General features: G+C 33.6%; 1 protein-coding gene across 1 annotated transcript in view; it reads right to left on the bottom strand.

Moving 5' to 3' along the window:
* LOC137641687 (caskin-2-like) overlaps positions 1-5,806 on the bottom strand; it is a 374,688-nt gene that overhangs the window by 227,756 nt on the left and 141,126 nt on the right. The window lies entirely within an intron of this gene.

Genomic DNA, 5,806 nt, shown 5'->3' on the forward strand with positions numbered 1-5,806 from the left:
AACCAGGTTTGAAGTCTCTGTGACAACGATGTCCAAACATATAGGTGATTACATGAAATGGACTTTTTGGTTGACTGTGATCTTGACCTTTGACCTTGACCTTGCAAATTTAATCATTTCAAAATTTTTACATAAAGGTTAATCCCTGCAGGCTTCATTACTCTACGATTAACATTATGGCCAGAAAGCTGTTCACAAACCAATATATACACGCAAACAAACACATAAACAGGGGCGAAAACCTAACTTCCTTCCAACTTCGTTGGCAGAGGTAACAACAACAACAAAAACAACAACAACTACTACTACTACTACTACTACTACAACTACTATACCATAAAATAACAACAAAAACAACAACAACAATTACTACTACTACTACAACTACTATACCATAAAAAAACAAAAACAACAACAACAACAACAATTACTACTACTACTACTACTACAACTAATATACCATAAAAAAAAAACAATTACTACTACTACTACTACAACTACTATACCATAAAAAACAACAAAAACAACAACAACAACAATTACTAATACTACTACAAGTAGTACAACTACTATACCATAAAAAAACAACAACAACAGCAACAACTACTACTACTATACCATAAAAAAAACGTGAACACATATTTTGACTTTAAAGAAAAACTGGTCGCCGAACCATTTCAAGGTGATTTATAACTAAAAACGCCCCATATGTTAAGTTTACACTTCCACCTCATAACAAAACCCATTAAACAATATACTTAATCGCAAACCCCTCAGGTACACATACAAAGTCATGAAGAAAGATAAACCCAGAGAGATTTTATTACACGAGGCATTTAATTTAATAATATGAAATGTCATGGTCAATAGCTCCCTTTCACTATTAGTTGATTATTTCACAGATATATTTACGGCAGGCAATGCTTTATGATTACTGCTCTTCAAACACCGTCATTATCTCACTAACAAGTTGGAAGGAGGTTATGTTTTCGCCCCTGTTTGTGTGTGTGTTTATTTGTCAACAGCTTCCTGGCCACATTTTCAATCGTAGAGTAATTAAACTCGAAGAGATTAACTGTTATGTAAAATGCTGGAAATTATTAAATTTTGGAAGGTCAATGTCAATGGTCAAAGGTCTAGGTCAAGAAAAATGTCTTTGTGTGTGTGTGTGTGTTTATTTGTCAACAGCTTCCTGGCCACATTTTTAATCGTAGAGTAATTAAACTTGAAGAGATTAACTGTTATGTAAAATGCTGGAAATTATTAAATTTTGGAAGGTCAAGGTCAAAGGTCAAAGTCAAGAAAAATGTCCAATTCACGTAATCAGCCATAAGTTTGCACATCGTTGTCACAGAGACTTCAAACTTGGTTCATATTTGAGTCTATGAATATCCATGCCAATTAATACACGTTAAGGTCAAAGGTCAAGGTCAAGGTCAGGCAAAAGGTCGAGAAATAAGCGGCCACGGTGGATCAAAGGTCAAAGGTCACTGTCAAGAAATATGTCCAATTCACGTAATCAGCCATAAGTTTGGACATCGTTGTCACAGAGACTTCAAACTTGGTTCATATTTGAGTCTATGAATATCCAAGCCAATTAATACACGTTAAGGTCAAGGTTAAGGTCAAGGTTAGGCAAAAGGTCGAGAAATAAGCGGCCGCGGTGGAGGTCTGCGCTCTATTGAGTGCCCCTTTAGTTAAGAATAAAATTAATATAGTAAGTTGTTAAGCAGATATACTGAAAAGATATACATGGTTTATCTAACCAGTTGTTAGGGGAAATATCTTATGAGAACAAAATAGGTTATGAGAACAGCAGGTGTTCTCAGGCGATCTCATTTTTTTGAACACAGACCGCAAGTAAGACTTTGACTCAGGCGAGAAAAAAAAATGAATTATTAAATTATGATAAGAAAACCTCACAAATCAAGACGTTTGAATAATTGTATTCTTCGAGACTACAATTTAGCATCTCTAAAAAAAAAAAGAAAAAGAAAATAATAGAAGAAAAGCGAATATAGAGGATCAACAGACTGACAGCAGGTAATCAGGTGTCAGAAAAGACATGGGAGAGAGAGAGAGAGAGAGAGAGAGAGAGAGAGAGAGAGAGAGAGAGAGAGAGAGAGATGGCAAATGGAGGAAAACCAGAAATTAATGGATTCAAGTCCGTAAAGTAATGTACAGGAGAGAGAGAGAGAGAGAGAGAGAGAGAGAGAGAGAGAGAGAGAGAGAGAGAGAGAGAGAGAGAGAGAGAGGTGGATGGTAATGGCAAATGGGGAAAAACCAGAAAATAATGGATTTAAGTCCGTAAAGTAATGTACAGGAAAGTGGAGAGAGAGAGAGAGAGAGAGAGAGAGAGAGAGAGAGAGAGAGAGAGAGAGAGAGAGAGAGAGAGAGAGAGAGAGGTGGATGGTAATGGCAAATGGAGGAAACCCAGAAAATAATGGATTCAAGTCCATAGAGAGAGAGAGAGAGAGAGAGAGAGAGAGAGAGAGAGAGAGAGAGAGAGAGAGAGGTGGATGGTAATGGCAAATGGAGGGAAACCAGAAAATAATGGATTCAAGTTCGTAGAAAGAGAGAGAGAGAGAGAGAGAGAGAGAGAGAGAGAGAGAGAGAGAGAGAGAGAGGGAGAGAGAGAGAGAGTAATGGATTCAAGCCCGTAAAGTAATGTACAGGAAAGTGCAAAAAAAAAAAAAAAAAAAAAAAAAAAAAAAAAAAAAAAAAAAAAAAAAAAAACAGATAAGAGGCTGAGAAGCAGCGGCCATCACAGTAGTGTCCATCCTCATGCCATAATTACCAGTTTACATACCAGTCTGCGACTTCGACTGGCGCCACAAACTGGTACTTGAATACCAACAACTTCTCCACATCCTTCTCCTCCTCCATCTCCATTTCCTTCTACTCTTCCATCTTCCTCTTCTACTCCATCTCCATCTCCTTCTCCTTCCCCCTTTCCCTCTTCTCCTCCTCTATCTCCCTCTTATTCTCCTCCATTTCCTTCCTCTCTTCCATCTACTTCTCTTCTATTTCCCTCTTCTCCTCCATCTCTATCTCGTTCTCCTCCTCCATCTCCTTCTTCTCCTCCCTCTCCCTTTTCTCCTCCATCTCCTTCTCCTTCTCCATTTCCATATCCTCCTTCATCTATATCTCCTCCTTCGTCTCCCTCTTCTCATCCTCCTCCTTCTCCTCCATCTCCATATCCTTCTATTCCTCTATCTCCTTCTCCTCTTCCATCTCCTTCTTCTCCTCCTTCTTCTCCATCTCCATCTCCATCTGCTTCTCCTCCTCCATCTCTTGACAGGTAGTGGAGGTCCCAGAGCTCTTTCCTGATCTCGGTCTCCACAGCCTCGAGTTTTCTTGTCAGGTCAGGTACCTGGGAACCACCCGAATTGGTATGCGCGAGACTTCCACAGGTGGACGAGTCGAAGAAGAAACCCTAAAGAAGTCTTCAGGAATGGCTGGCTGGGTGCATCAAACCGGATAGTGGGTGGATATTCGGGCATGGGGGAGCTCGGACGCATTCGTATCTCAGCAATAGGTCAAATATGTTAAAAAGGTTGATATTATATGGACGGCAAATAAGGTCATGGAATTTTAACTGTTAAAATCTTATCAGCTTATGAGGAAATTGTATAAACAGACCTCAGACGTCTTCATATCTTGGTAATTATTATTATTATTATTATTATTACTATCCAAGCTACAACCCTAATTGGAAAAGCAACATGCTATAAGCCCAGGGGCTTCAACAGGGAAAAGTAGCCCAGTGAGGAAAGGAAATAAGGAAATAAATAACTGAAGAGAAAAAATTAACAATAAATCATTCTAAAAAAAGTAATGTCAAAATACGTCAAATATGTTAAAAAGGTTGATATTATATGGACGCCATATAAGGTCATGGAATTTTAACTGTTAAAATCTTATCAGATTATGAGGAAATTGTATAATAGACCTCAGACGTCTTCATATCTCAGTAATACGTCAAATATGTTAAAAAGGTTGATATTATATGGACGCCATATAAGGTCATGGAATTTTAACTGTTAAAATCTTATCAGATTATGAGGAAATTGTATAAACAGACCTCAGACGTCTTCATATCTCAGTAATACGTCAAATATGTTAAAAAGGTTGACATTATATGGACGCCAAATAAGGTACTGGAATTTTAACTGCTATAATCATATCTGATCATGAGCAAATTGCATAAAAGAACGACTAAAAAGGTTTTAATTGAACAAAGAATTCCGTAATGTGATGGAACTGCAGATTTTCCGAAAAAAAAATAATCGAATATTTTAATACAGAATTCTTGGTTTTATGAAAATCCGAAGTTGATCTTGGTCACAAAATTCCATAATGCAATGCAACTGAAAATTTTCCCATAAAAACATTCGAATATTCTAAATAGATAATAATTGATTTTGCAAAAACCTTAAAATATACCACCAAAAGAAATCAGTCATAATGTCAAAATGAACAAAAAAAAAAAAAAAAAAAAAAAAAAAAAAAAAAAAAAAAAAAAAAAAAAAAGCAAAGTGGAGACATAACATGAAAATGATTTAAGATTATCACTAAAAAAAACGATAAAAACTCAAAATAAAAGTTAAACCCAAAATCAAAATGAAAAAAAAAATAAAAACAAACCGGAGACAACATGAAAATTATTTAAGATTATCACTAGAAAGCGAAAGATAAAATCTCAAAAAAAAAATCAGTTATAAAATCAAAATGAACAAAAAGAAAAACAAAGTGGAGACATAACATGAACATGATTTAAGATTATCACTAAAAAACGAAAGATGAAAACTTAAAACAAAAATCAGTTATAAAATCAGAATGAAAAAAAAAGGAAAACAAAGTGGAGACATAACATGAACATGATTTAAGATTATCACTAAAAAAACGAAAAATAAAAACTCAAAACAAAAAATCAGTTATAAAATTAGAATGAAAAAAAAAAGAAAACAAAGTGGAGACAACATGAAAATGATTTAAGATTACCACTAAAAAACGAAAGATAAAAACTCAAAACAAAAGTCAATTATAAAACTAAAATGAATAAAGAAAAAAAAACCGGAGACAAAACATGAAAATTAATCAAGATTATTACTATAAAACGAGAAGTAAAAATTCAAAATAAAAATCTGTTATAAAATCAAAATGAAAAAAGAAAAGCAAAGCGGAGACATAACATGAAAATTATTTAAGATTATCACTAAAAAAACGAAAGATAAAAACTCACAACAAAAATCAGTTATAAAATCATAATGAAAAAAAGAAAAAAAAATCGGAGACAAAACATGAAAATTATTTAAGATTATCACTAAAATACGAAAGATAAAAACCCAAAACAAAAGTCAATTATGAAACCAAAATGAATAAAGAAAATAAAAACGGAGACATAACATGAAAATTATTTAAGATTATCACTAAAAAACGGGAAGTAAAAACTCAAAACAAAAGTCAGTTATAAAATCAGAATGAAAAAAAAATGAAAAACAAAGTGGAGACATAACATGAAAATGATTTAAGATTATCACTAAAAAACGCAATATTAAAAACTCAAAACAAAAGTCAATTATAAAACCAAAATGAATAAAAAAAAAAAAAAACCCGGAGACAAAATATGAAAATTATTTAAGATTATCCCTAAAAAACGAGAAGTAAAAACTCAAAATAAAAATCAGTTATAAAATCAAAATGAAAAACGAAAAGCATAGCGGAGACATAACATGAAAATGATTTAAGATTATCACTAAAAAATGAAACTTTAAAATTCAAAACAAACGAATTATAAAACTAA

The sequence above is a fragment of the Palaemon carinicauda genome, chromosome 5, assembly GCF_036898095.1.
Source record: "Palaemon carinicauda isolate YSFRI2023 chromosome 5, ASM3689809v2, whole genome shotgun sequence".
Classification (NCBI taxonomy): Eukaryota; Metazoa; Arthropoda; class Malacostraca; order Decapoda; family Palaemonidae; genus Palaemon; species Palaemon carinicauda.